The sequence below is a fragment of the Cornus florida genome, unplaced genomic scaffold (genome assembly GCF_030987335.1).
Source record: "Cornus florida cultivar Cherokee Brave unplaced genomic scaffold, ASM3098733v1 CherokeeBrave_3.0.0_Hap2_Chr08, whole genome shotgun sequence".
NCBI classification, from domain to species: domain Eukaryota; kingdom Viridiplantae; phylum Streptophyta; class Magnoliopsida; order Cornales; family Cornaceae; genus Cornus; species Cornus florida.
In genome coordinates this window covers 36,241,285-36,255,653 of record NW_026775578.1, presented here as the reverse complement: position 1 = coordinate 36,255,653, position 14,369 = coordinate 36,241,285, and the positions used below count along the sequence as shown (strand labels likewise).

General features: G+C 36.7%; 1 long non-coding RNA gene across 1 annotated transcript; it reads left to right on the top strand.

The window, feature by feature from the left end:
- The first annotated feature begins 3,738 nt into the window (after positions 1–3,738).
- Positions 3,739–14,278, top strand: LOC132268596 (uncharacterized). The gene is made up of 3 exons (XR_009469311.1): positions 3,739–4,219; positions 4,381–4,445; positions 13,981–14,278. It is a non-coding gene; the product is annotated as an uncharacterized LOC132268596 (long non-coding RNA).
- The last annotated feature ends 91 nt before the right edge of the window (positions 14,279–14,369 follow it).

The window sequence follows — 14,369 nt, the reverse complement described above, 5'->3', positions numbered from 1 at the left end:
AAGATCAAATTTAAGGGAAAAAATTCACCAAAGGCCAAGAAATTGTAGATTAGAACACCCCTACCTCAAATTGATGAAAACCTCCAATTTGAGCCCCAGAACCCTAGAATTTTGAACTCCCTAGAGTGCACCAAATGATAATTGGCTCTTATCAAATTGACGACCTCGACGAGCTCAACAACTTTGCTTCACAATGTTCTACCAAATTCCCAAAGGAAAAAGTTAGATCAAGGTTTGAAGTTGCAAAAAGAAAAAAAAAAATTGGAAACTGCCAAGAGCAGACTGGTTGCAGCAAGAGAGAGAGAGAGAGAGAGAATAGTGGATTCGTGTAATGGCCTTATGGCCTTTTGTGTGTTTATAACATGGGTGGGGCCCACTTGCTTTATTTCTTTCAATATTATATATATATATATATATATATATATATATATATATATATCTCACAAACGTCACAGGCAGTGTGTGTGAGTCCCAATTAGAAAAAAATAAATAAATAAAATAAAATAAAAATAAAAGTTCTAAAATACTCCTATTATTATTATTATTATTATTACAACAATATTCTAAATTTATAAAATGTTGGAAATTATCCCATTTGGCAGCCAAACATTGAAAATTTAATTTTACGTGACATATGAACAGAATATTTTGATAAAAATATCATTATACATACAACAAACACCCCTTTAACTTTCTAATTATAAAATTAGATAAATAAATATATGTAAGGATATTTTGTCAAACCATCAACCCACATATCTATGTGTGCCCAAACTCCGTCACAGGATAATTGTTAACTTTTGATTAGTTAAATGTATTTGTTAAAAAACCTTTAAAATATAGGGGGAAAAATAAAATAGATGTTAATTCTCTCCTATATTCTAAATTCATAATGAACGCATGTTATTCTATTGTTTGTGCTACATCAATGTTGAGAAGACAAGGTTCATTATCATTTATATAGACAACATCTTCATGAATCGACAACTAAAATGCATAACAATTATTAATTAAAAATCTACTCTATGGAATTTTCCATCTAACTATCAAATATTTACATTCTCTACAAATCTCTCTACTTTTTAGAATATTATATAATTTACAAATTCATGCACTCTCTTTAATATTCTAGAATCCACCACTCTAGAACATTCCACAATTCTTTACACAAATGTGATCGATTATATATCCATTTTTCTCTTATATCGCATAGACCCCACAACGCCCGTGTGTTGCCTGCCAACCTCCTTGCATATTGACTGAACATGATATTATGAAATTAAAGGTTTAGTATTGCTTAATGGGATTCAAAGAATTCCAATTTTGTTAATGGTGAATTTCGGTACTCAATTTATTTTATTTATTTATTTTGTTTATGAAAAAATAATGCATTTCTAATTTAAATTTTTTTAAAATAAATATTACATAAATGAATCTATACCTAAATGAACAGTGATACACTCTCAAAGTTGCTGCCAAATTGGTTAAATTAAAGGATTCTCTTGAAGTTCTTATATCCCAAGTCCTAAGAACCTAACCCATTGAAGTCCATTTGCAGAATTGCACAAACAATAAAGCCAAGCCAACGCTCCTGACTTATATACGGTGGATGAGGGAATCCCAAATTTTCTTTTCCCAAACAGCCCCTTAAGAAATGGCCAGAAGCAGAGCACCATACACAGGCTACCTGTGAACTCAGCTAATGCCATCAAGTGCACCAACAAAACAATGGTGCCCGGGATGAAAATCGGGGACTCATCGAATGTATACCTTCCAACATTGGCATTGACATTGTCATCACCATCGCCACTACTTGTTTGCTCTTTTTGTGTAACCTGAAACACCGTCTCTGATAGACCTAAGATCTTCAGTATAACACTTAACATTCCAAACAACCATATACCGACATCGCGGTCACTCTCCACATTCTCTGGTTGTTCCACTATGCGCGGATTGACAGGCCAATTTGAAGGTACTCTGATAGGGTGTAAAGGTTGTAGATAACGAATATTGAAACCGGTATCAATAAGGCCGGTTCTTGAACTTGCACGAACAAATCAAACTTATTGTGTTGTTCAAATTTTAAATTTTAAATGTATTTTATTGTCTAAAGGTCGGGTTGTAATCTAGTGGTTCTTTCTACTTTTATTATATAAAATGTCCAGAATTTAAGTCCATGACAGAAAATGAGCATGTGTCTACACAAAAGAAAAACAAAAACTTATTTACCAAATAAATAAATAAAAAACATCACTAATAATTCAAAAAGTGTGAGTTGGTGAGGATAAAAAACGCGGACAGGTCCAATAAATAATTTCTCCAAATGAATAATGATTAGGGATGGAGGGTTGTGGTTGGTGCTTACCAAAATTAGAATTGTGGATAAATGGCCTACTGAAAGATGCATGCCCATGAGAATGATACGTGATGTTGATGAATCTAGGCACAGGCCGATTCCTTATGGTTCAACTTTTATAAGGCAGTCTTCAATTTGTCAACACAATAAACAACAATAGGGCAACTATTAATCATGAATCTGCACTTATTGGGGTTCACATATAGTTTATTGGGCTTCACGGTCTCTAGAACTTGCCTCAAGTCTGATGCATGACTTATCAACACCATAGACACCAATACGATTAAACTATTAATCCTGAAAGTGCACTTATTGAGGTTGACATATAGTTTATTGGTAAGGCCTATAGATGAGGATATCATTAAAGTTGACGAGCTTCAACTTTACAATTAATGGTTGAATGGTTTGATTCATCACATAGGTAGAACTGCGTGGTTCCCTGTTTTAACCAAATGACATGATTAACCACTCATACAGACCTTCATGCATCCTTAAGGTACTTGTCTATTTTGTGGTTCACAGAGCCATAGTTCCGCTAATTGGCACAATTTGAGTAAAGGGGCTCACGAGACAATGAAACTCGAGTGCAGTGGTAAGAGGGAGAAACGGTCTACTCTCTTTTCCTTGTCTGGAATTTGGTCAAGTTTGCCAGGTAGGTAGATGAGTTCATGGAGAGATGAGGGGTGGCTCTGTTAGCCAGAGCATGAGAGGTTTTGGCAGGCTGCTATTTTGTGCCTTCAGTACTCGGTAGTGCATTTTGTAAGGAATGTAACATGCCCTTAGAAGGGGCAGAACTGTCTATGTTGAATTTAAAGCATTTGTTGCTGAGTTTCGGGTAAAATTATCTTTTTCCTGTGATATTTTTGGGAGACAAGGTTTTGTTTTAAAAGAAGAAGTTTTGGGTTTGCCTAGTTCAAACCGAGAGCCAAGAGTTATATTTATATACAAGAATAGGGTACAAAGAAAGAAAACTAAATCAAAGAAAAACAGAAAATATGTCAAAATTTATGTGATTTCATGATTACGAAAATTTTATCTATGTGATCGCATGATAATAGGGATTTTACATAAAACACCTAATAAAAAGACCGAAAACAGCTAATAAAAATAAAAAGATAATAATAATAAAGATATTTCAACCGATTTGTTATAGTTTTCTTCCCTTACATGGATTTTATTTCTTTAAGCTTTAATGTATTGCTTTATCTATGAAACTGGAGACGTTAAATTTTCTGAAAATTCTTTATTGAACAAAAATTCCTTTTTGTATTCTTCTTTTGTACAAAGCAGACCATTGGAGAAGTTTCTGAAAACTTCACGCAATTTGGATGGACAAAAAGCATGGAAGCTTTTTCGTCAAATCATGGAAGGCCTGGCTAAAGTCCATGTGGCTGGTGTTGCACGCCTGGATCTATCTTCATCTAATGTTTTATTAGATGCAGAGGATAATATACGCATATCTGATTTTGGCTTTGGGTAGGTGTCAACTCAAGTCAACAAAGCCTTTTCCTAATTTTTTATTTTATTTTTTCTATTTATGTATCTTTTTAATTTTTTATTCAGTAAATAAGTGCGGTAAATTTGTACAATGCAGCTCGACTATATGACCACCAAACGAAAGTTGACACCGTGGATGATATATTCAGCCTTGGTCTCATTTTTGCTGAGATTTATAAACATTTGCTCACAGAGCATGAGAGGTCTGAGCTTTTACAAAATCTGGGGGAGAAGAGAGATTTTCCAGAAATCTGGATTAATGAAGAACACAAGCAGTTAATGCAAAAAGTATCATCTCTTCTTGCTGGTTAGAGCTCATCTCCAAGTGGAATGCGGCAGCAACAGCAACAGGTTTCTTCTAGTTCAGTAAGCGCACTGCTTGTGATTGGTTGAATTTATAATTTGATTGCTTCAAATTTTTATAAATTCATCATTAAAGTCGAGCAAGATTCTCTGGATCTTGTAAGATCCAACCCTTTCTCATCTTTCAAAAATTATATTTTGCTAATTTATTAACTATTTGACAGGATAAACAAGAAATACAAACTCTTGGTGACAGTGAGGGTAAAGAGCCTGATGTGAAGAAAATGAGGTAATGTACATTTACTGTTCTAAAGTTCAATAGGTTGATTCATACATGGTTTTAATTAATGGCATGTATTGTGTTGATTAAGTGAAAAGTAGCGCAAAGTTGTTGTTCAAGTCACTTTAAGAGAATCCAAAACGGTCCTAACTTGCTTCTAGTTGTACTATTTGGTATTGTGAGAAATAGCTTTGCATAAGCAGCTTGGGATTTTTCATTTCTTTTACTGGTTTTCCATAGTTACTAATGCATGCTGATTGCTGCAATAACTTCCAAATAAGGTATTAATGACTTGGAATTTTGAGAATGATTTAGGATAACATTAGGAGCACCCAGTTTAACTTATAATATCAACTATATACGGTTGCAAGTTGCAACATGCTTCCAATGCCTTCCATTATCATCTGGCTCTATTGATTGACTGGGTTTAGGTTGATGGTAGTTTATTGTTCAGATCTAGTTGGTGATTTCATACCCATCTGAGCGATAACGGTTTCGATTTGGGGTCTCTGTTATTATAGGTACTCACTTGGGCCGTAACAGGCTAGTGGTTTTTATGCATTAAGAATAACAAATAAGTTAAAAAGAGAAAAATTGTAGAATAGTTATTATGCATTAAGAATAACAAATAAGTTAAAAGAGAAAAGTTGTAGAATAGTTATTGTGTTGAATGAGTTTTTCCTGAATATTTTCTTTATTTCCTTTGTTCAAACTTATTGGCAACTACTAAAGTGTTCTTTTGATTTGAAAAAGAAAACAGCATTCCTCAATGGTAATCTTATGTAATAGTGTGTTTGGAGAAGATTAGAGATAGAGCTAACTTTTAATATTAATTTACCAAGTGGCTACTCACAATGAGTGTCCTTACAGCTGTTTAGCCCGAACATTTCATCATCGCACCAAGCAATGGCCCCTCACCATGATTTCACTAATTCATGATACTTTTATTATATTACAATTATATTTTCTCTGAATTTGTGGGGACATAGGTTTTCATAGCATTACTTTAGATGGCAAAGTTCTTTATTGAAGAATAAAATTGGTAAATTATTTTATTTAGTGTTAAGTGGTCATTAGATATGCTAAATATAAATTCTATATATTATTTTTAGTATTTTTTATAAAAAAAATTGGAATTAGGATCTCTGATTGCAATTGAATTAGTGTAGCATGTTTTATGGCAGGAACAAGTATTGCCTTATCTTTTCTAAATAATAGTATTTTTTGTGATATTGTTGTATATTACAATATAAATATAAAAGAGAAGGTGGATTGATCTAAATTGGGAATCCTCATCATCTTACCTTTATTTCATATAAACAGAGTCTGCCACATTAATTCTCTTTTTCTATTAAATTTTAAACTAGTTTCTAATTACTTAAATCTTGTGTTAATTTTGGTTAGTCATTTTTTTTTTTCACTATTATGCCCCACTATTTTTGTCATTTTGATATATATACTTATGAAATATTACCATCGCCCTCCTGAAATTATTTAAAAAAATCCCCCCCACATGAGTTTCTAGGTTCGTCCCTATTAAATGTCATCCTTAATTTCTCCCTTATGCATTGGTTATCAACTCTATATCTTCTAGTAGCTCCTATTATTCATTTCAACATTCTCATCTAAGTTCCATGAATGTATGCTGGTTATTTTAATGCCTAGCACTCAGTTCCATAAAATGGTTATTTTGAGTAATCTTTGGTCCTTGGATCATTACCAATGTATTGTAATCCTATCTGAATTTATTAAATTAATATTCCATATAATCTTTTTTAGTTAAACAAGTTTTTAAGCATTTTCCCTCTAAGTTATTTTTTAATGTTTTTAATTTTCTAAAGTTCTTCCATAGACTTGCCGATGCCCATAGAAGGGGTAATCATATTGGGGGGATTCGGGTGGAAGGGGAGACGTTGTGTAAGGTGGAGGAGTTTTGCAGGGTAATTACTGATTTCTATAAGAAGTTGTTCATAGAAACCTCTAGTTGGAGATCTTTTCTTGGGGGGCTTCTATTTGACTCAATTTCTGGTGATGAGTGCTCTTGTTTGGAGGAGCCTTTTTTGAAGAGGAAGTTTTGAAAACTGTAGAAACTAAAGAGAGAGAGAGAGAGAGAGAAAACAATGGAGGCGTAGTCCCTCTTTTTCCTTCTATTGTCAATCTCATAAGCCCTAATACATAAGGGGCTTATATACAAGAGGAAGTGTTACCTATTTACACACTAATCTCACATATTATAGAGAATTACATAATACCCCCAACTATATATATAATTACATTCTAACACTAAGAGAATATATATCATATAATCCTAGCTTGGTACAAATGATCTTCAATATGTGATGACCTAGAGCTTTAGAAAACACATCAGCTAGTTGGTCTTCAGACTTCACAAATGGAGTAATGATATTCCCAGTCAGTATCTTCTCTCGAATGAAGTGACAATCAACTTCAATATGTTTGGTCCTCTCATAGAACACATGATTGGATGCAATGTGAATGGCTGCTTGGTTATCACGAACAATGGAATAGCAGATTTGATTGTCAACCCAAGTTCCTCCAGGAAATTTTGTATTCATGTCAACTCACTAGTGGTATGAGCCATTGCCCTGTACTCAGCTTTAGCACTAGACCGAGCTACCATTGTTTGTTTCTTACATCTCCATGTAACAAGATTCCCTCCTACAAATGTGTAAAAACTTGTAGTAGACCTCCTATCTGAGGGGGATCCAGCCCAGTCAGCGTCTGTAAAACCTTCGACACTGAGACGACCATTCGATTTGTATAGCAACCCAAATCCTGGAGCTTGCTTGAGGTATCGAATAATTCGTAGGACAACGTTCCAATGTGGTACTTTAGGAGCTCCCATGAATTGACTTACGACACTAACTGCATATGAAATGTCGGGTCAGGTGATAGTGAGATAAATTAATTTCCCTACTAAACGTCGATATCTAACATGCTCGTCAAATATATCACCCTCATCAAACAAGAGTTTTGTATTTGGATCCATAGGAGTATCAGCGGGACGACCACCCAACATACTTGTTTCTTCTAATAAGTCCAACACATATTTTCTTTGAGACAAACTTATACCTTTCTTGGATCTAACAACTTCAATACCAAAGAAATATCTAAGTTTACCCAAGTCCTTAGTGTGAAACCGATTTTGCAGAAACAATTTCAACTTAACATTGCCTTTAGAATCATTGCCTGTAATCACAATATCGTCCACATACACCATAAGAAGAATGAAGCCAGCATTGGTGTGTTGGTGAAATACCGAGTGATCTATCTGGCATCTGTTAAGACCAAATGCTAATGCAACCTCAGAGAATTTTCTGAACTAAGCCCTTGGAGATTGTTTCAATCCATATAGGGCCTTCCTAGGATGACAAATAGTATGACGATACTCCTCCTGAGCAACAAACCCAGGTGGTTGCTCCATATAAACTTCTTCAGTTAAGTCACCATGTAAAAAGGCATTTTTCACATCTAATTGAAATAACGACTAGTTACAATTGACAGCAATAGAGATGAGGACTCGGATAGAAGAAATCTTAGCAACAGGAGAAAATGTCTCATCATAATCAATACCACAGGTCTGAGTGTACCCTTTTGCCACAAGACGAGCCTTACCCATCATGATGGTATTTGACAGTGTAGACCCACTTACAACCAACAGTTTTGGAGCTCGGAGGTAAGGAAACAAGATCCCATGTCCGATTACGGTGAAGGGCATCCATTTCATCTACTATAGCTTGGCGCCATTCGGAATTAGAGAGAGCAGTTTGCAAAGTCTTGGGAGCAAAAGTAGCTGACACTTTGGATAAAAAAAACATAAGAAAGAGGATGAAACATTACTGTAAGAGACAAAGTTAGAAATGGGATGTGCTGTAACACATAACCGGGGAGCCTTACAGAGAGCAATAGGCAAATCATCAGGTATAGTAGGTGGTGTCGGATCCAATGACTCCGAAAAACATGGAAGGAGCGAAGTAGGTAGTCGGGGGTGCCGAGTATAAACTTGCAATGGGACAACAGAGTGTGAAGGGTCGGGAGTAGGGAAAATGTGGCAAAGGTGGCTCAGGAGTAATAGCAAGAGGATGACAAGAATCAGAAAAATATAGGGTAGACTCAGAAAAAGTGACATCTGCACTAGTGAAATATTGGTGAAAATGAGAACTGTAGCAACGATAACCCTTATGAGTGAGAGAATACCCAAGAAAAACACATTTAGTAGCACGAAAGTCGAGTTTGTCAAGACCGGGTCTAACGTTGTGGACATAACAAACACACTCAAAGACCTGAGGAGGAAGATTAAACGATGCTAAATCGGGAAATAAGACAGAATAAAGAGATTTCCCTTGTAACACCAACGAGGGCATCCGATTAATAAGATGACAAGTCGTAACAACAGCATCACTCCAAAATCGTTTGGGAACATGATATGGAATAAAAGGGCACGACACACTTCCAAGAGATGATGATTTTTACGTTCAGTGACTTCGTTTTGTTGAGGAGTATAAGTGCAAGATGATTGATGAATGATGCCTTTAGCTTGAAAATAAGTCGTAAAAGGGTCCAAGAAATATTCTTTGGCCTTGTCAGAACGTAAAACTTTAATGGAACATCCAATTTGAGTTCTTATTTCTCTCTGAAATATTTAAAAAATAGAGAATAACTCAGAACAATTTTTCATTAAAAACAATGAAGTCATACGAGAATTATCATCCACAAATGTCACAAAATAACAAAATCCATTAATAGAAATATGATTGATTGGTCCCCATACATCTGAATGAACCAATTGAAAAGGAATAGCAACACGATTATGAACTCTAGGTTTGAAGGACACACGACAATGCTTACTAAGCTGACATGCTTCACAAGACAATGACTCAACACGACTAAGACCGGGGACTTGCTACTGCAAAACGGATAATGATGGGTGACCAAGACGACAGTGCCACTGGAAAGAAGACAATGATGACTGAAGAGCCGTGGGAGATGGGTCAAAATCAAGGTAATACAAGCCACCAACTTCATGTCCCGTACTAATCTTCTTCTTCGTCGTGAGATCCTGAAAAATACAACATGTGGGATAAAATGTAACGAAACAATGAAGAGATTTAGTAATTTTACTAATAAACATCAAATTAAAAGGAAATTGAGGAACATATAAAGACAGAGAAGAGAGACAAAGAAGTTGTGAGATGAGTGGTTCCTAAACCCAAAATTTTATTAGACGAGCCATTAGTAAGAGTAACATTTTGAGATGAAGGAGCAGAATGAAAATCAGATAAGAGATGATAGCTACCAGTCATGTGATTAGATGCTCCAGAGTGAAGAATCCAGGGATTCGAACGAGAGGACAAGAGATAGGTAGGCGCACTACCGAATTGGGCAAATAAAACCATGGAAGATGGGGTAGAAGTCTGTTGTTGAGACATAAGCTGAGCATACGCATCGCGGGGAATCGTGACCATGGAAGGCTCAACAGCCAAGTGTGAAGCAGTTGGTGTCGCAGAGAAAGAAGAATCCCCTTCAGTAGAGGTCACTTGATGTGCAAAGGTAGAAGGTGACGGTTTCCCATGAAGAGCCCAACAATAATTAGCGGTGTGATTAGTAAGACCACAGTGAGTTCAGATTCTAGAGTCTTTACCTTTGCCACGACCACAGCCATGGCCACAACTACGGGTAAAACGACCACCACCTCCATGAAAAGATTGAAAGCCACTCTCAGAGACAACCAAAGCAGAACGTTCATTGCTAGGAGGAGCAGAATCGCTTGAAGTACCCCCTGAAGCTCCACTAGATAAAGTAGCACGCTGAAGTCTGGAAAACATACTAAGAAGAGAGGGAAGTGTAGAACTACCCAAAATCTGTGCCCAAAGGGGTTCATACTCTTGTGACAGCCCTGTGAGAACACGGACAACATTAAAATGCTCACGTTGTTATTGCACACTCTTTACATCAGAGATGATGGGCTGATACAAACTAAAGAGAAAGAGATTAAGAGAGAGAGAAAAAAATGGAGGCGTAATCCCTCTTTTTCCTTCAATTGTCAATCTCATAAGCCCTAATACATAAGGGGCTTATATACAAGAGGAAGTGTTACTTATTTACACACTAACCTCACATATTATAGAGAATTACATAACACCCCCAACTATATATATAATTACATTCTAATAAAAACATAGCCCCAGGTTTCAGTGGCTTCTCCATGAGATTCCTTTTGAGAGTTGGGAGGTGGTTAAGGGGGAGGTGATGGGTACCTTTCACGCATTTCATGCTCATAGTTGTTTTGAGAAGAGTTTGAATGCTACTTTTATTGTTTTTATTCCAAAGAAGGGGGAGGGGGGCATTGGATGTTCGGGATTTTTGACCTATCAGTTTGGTGGGAAGCATTTACAAGTTAATTGCCAAAGTCCTTGCTTTTAAATTAAGGAGAGTCTTGGACGGGGTCATTTCCGACTCTCAAAATCCCTTTGTTGAGGCTGTCAGATTTTGGATTCAGCCCTTATCGCTAGTAAATGTGTGGGTTCCAGATTGTGTAGTGGGGTTTCTAGTGTTCTTTGCAAATTGGACATTGAGAAGGTGTATAATCACGTGAGTTGGAGCTTGAGAGGATGGGGTTTGGTGAAAGATGGAGGAGATGGATACAGTTTTTCATTTCTAGTGCTCATTTTTCCGTTATAGTGAATGGAGCTCCGAGACAGGGGGATCCGCTCTTTCCTTTTTTGATACTTATTGTGATGGAGGCCCTTGTAGATTGATGAGGAGGGCTGTTGACTTGGGTTTTTTGAGAGGCTTTAAGGTGGCTAGGGATTCAACTAGTCAGTTGGAGATCTCTCACTTGATGTCTGCGGATGACACTTTAGTGTTTTATGAGAGGTTTTATGGTGGAGATCGCGACATTAGCATATATTCTTAGGTACAACATTGGTTTGTTTCCCATCTTTTATTTGGGTTTACCCCCTGGGTCATCCTCGAGGAATATGGGTAACTGGGATCCTGTGGTAGAGAGATTTAAGAGGAGCTTGGCGGGATGGAAATCTTTCTAAGGGTGGAAGGGTCACTCTGATGAAGAGCACCCTTTCAAGCCTCCTTACATATTTCCTGTCTTTGTTTCAAATTCCCTTTTTCGTGGCTGAGACGATTAAGAGGTTGCGGTGGAATTTTCTTTGGGGGGCTTGGGAGAGGAGTTCAAGTTCCATTTGGTTCATTGGGAACATATATGTAGTCCGATTTGGGTCAGAGGCTTGGGAATTAGAAGATTGGCGTCTTTCAATAAGACTCTCCTTGGGAAGTGGCTTTGGAGATTTTGGTTGAAAGGCATGGGCTATGGAGGATAGTGGTTGCGAGTAGATTTGGGGAGGGGATAAGAGGTTGGAGCTCCCTTGAGGTGCGTATTCTAGGGGGTGCTGGGGCTTGAAAGTCCATTCGGAAAGGAAGGGATGATTTTTCTTAACACATCATTTTTCGGCTCAGGGATGGTAGGAGGATCCGTTTCTGGGAGGACGTTTGGTGTGGTGATCACTCTTTCACTCTCTCCTTCCCTCGCCTCTTTAGGATTGCCATGGATAGGCAAACTATGGTGGTTGACTATTTTCAGCTTTATAGCGGGAGATCATCTTGGGATGTTCGTTTCACGAGGCACTTTTAGGATTGGGAAATTGAAGATGCCATTAGTTTTTTGGAGTTACTATATTGCCATGAGATCATGGGTGGAGTTTCTGATGGCTGGGTGTGGGTCCCTGCTTCTCAAGGTCATTTTGATGTTCGGTCCTTCTATAGATGTCTCATAGAGGGGTCTGGGTTCCTTTCCTGTGGAAGGCTGTTTGGCTCTCCAAAGCCTCCCTCAAGGTGGTTTTCTTCACTTGGACATCTGTTTTGGGGAAGATCTTAACCCAGGATAATTTGAAGAGAAAGAATCAGGTTGTGGTCAATCGTTGTTACATGTGCCTTCGAGATGAGGAGATGGTGGATCGCCTTTGGCATTGCACCATAGCTAGGGAGGGATTTGATGCTTGATTTGTTTGGGTTTCAATGGGTCATGCCCAAGTCCTCCATGAGGCTTGAAAAGGTTGTATAGTGGGGGGTCGAGTCCGGGATGTTTAGAGGGTTACGCCTTTGTGTGTCTGGTGGTGTCTTTGGCTCGAAAGAAACGGGAGATTCTTTGAAGGGAAGGAGAATCCTATTTCCATACTTAAGTTCTATTATTACCACTCTTTTTTGTTGGGAGTTAGGGAGGAATTATAGATCTTTAGAGGAGATTGTAGATTTTTTGGACACTTTGAAAGCTTAAGTTCCCTATTTGGCCTTGTGTAGTTCCCTTAGGATGCGCTCCGCTTTTGAACTCTTTTTATAAACTTCTAAAACAAATTAAAAAATTATTGCTGGGGATTTCTTAGCAACCCCATTGTAGGGAGGATCTTCATTCTAGGTTCTAATAGATCAATGCTAAATCCCTACTAAAACTGAATGGGGTGAATAGATCCTGTGAAAACCTAACTAGCATGAAATGATTTTAAAATTTTGATAATATGTAATTAAATAAACCTAGTAAACACATATTTGTGGAATAAAAATAGAACAGAATACAAAATAGAGATCATTCACACCTAAGACCAAAATTATGGGGAAAAAACCATGCCCCAAGCTAGGCAGATCAAAGTGTACCATGGATAAAGGTATTACAATCCTAGATATCAGACTATAGGTCCCATGGAACCACCTAAATAACCTCAGATTCATACTTAGATTGAATGTTCTACCCCAAATTCCATTTCTCTCGATCTATGGATTTGTTCACCGAAGCAATTTGCTTTTCTTACTACATGATTGAGCTCTACATCTAGCAAATTAACTATCTTGTTTATGTTTATGTTTATGTTGAATTCTCTGATATTGTTCACAGCGATAGATTCAATACTTTGAATAGCCCACTCACCATCCAATGCAGAATGATTTATGATAAAAAGAAATTTGAATGCTCTCCATATGTATCTTTGTGATGAAAAGAAAAATATGTGCTCTTGATATGTATCTTTGCTTACATAGAGTTTCTGTCTAAAAGATTGCCGAGTTCAATCCATCAAACTCTAATAGCGAACAAAGATACTTATCGAGAGCATGTATTAAACCATCAAGAAGTCTTTCTTCCATCCCCTATGATATGTTTAATGTGGTTCCTAGCAGTGTATCTCAATCTCATGATCTTTCTCCAATACCAAGACCATTCACTATTGATTTTGAATTTCCTAATGTTCTTTCTTTCAAAATATAGGTCTGCACTCGCTATATCCATAGAGAAGGGTTCTTACCATCTGTTATAAGCATTTTTTGTTTTTTCTCTCTTAATTATCTGTTATAAGCATTTTCTTAGTTTAGTTTCATTTTTTTTTTTTAATTTTCTTAGTTCAGTTTCATTTACCATATTCAGTTTAGTTTCATTTACCATATTCTTAGTTCCATTTTATAAATTTTCAGTGGCAAAAAAAAGTCTGACTGTAGTTTATATTTGGTTTTTGTTTTGCAGGTTATAGTGTTATAGCAAGTGTACTGTGTAAATAACAGGGGGACTATTCTTGGTTGAGCTTAAGATCCTCCTTTAGAATAGAATTTGTTTGAAACTGTTTTTGACTGTATATGACAATGCAATTGTATATAGAATAAGGTTGGAGGACTGCTCAAAATATTACCCTTAGTCAAAGAGATGAATTTGTGAAGATATTCTTAGTTACCATACCCAATAATGACCATAAAGTTGGAAAAAGATAAAAGCTTCTATCTTCTATTTCTGTTCACTTCTTTGGAGCTTTGGCTGCTTCCAGATTCTATTATATTTTACTAATGGCTCAGTTTATTGTTAAAAGTGTTTTTTTTTTTGGGTTTTTAGGCTGTGGCTCAGTGGCTGTAGTGTTGCTC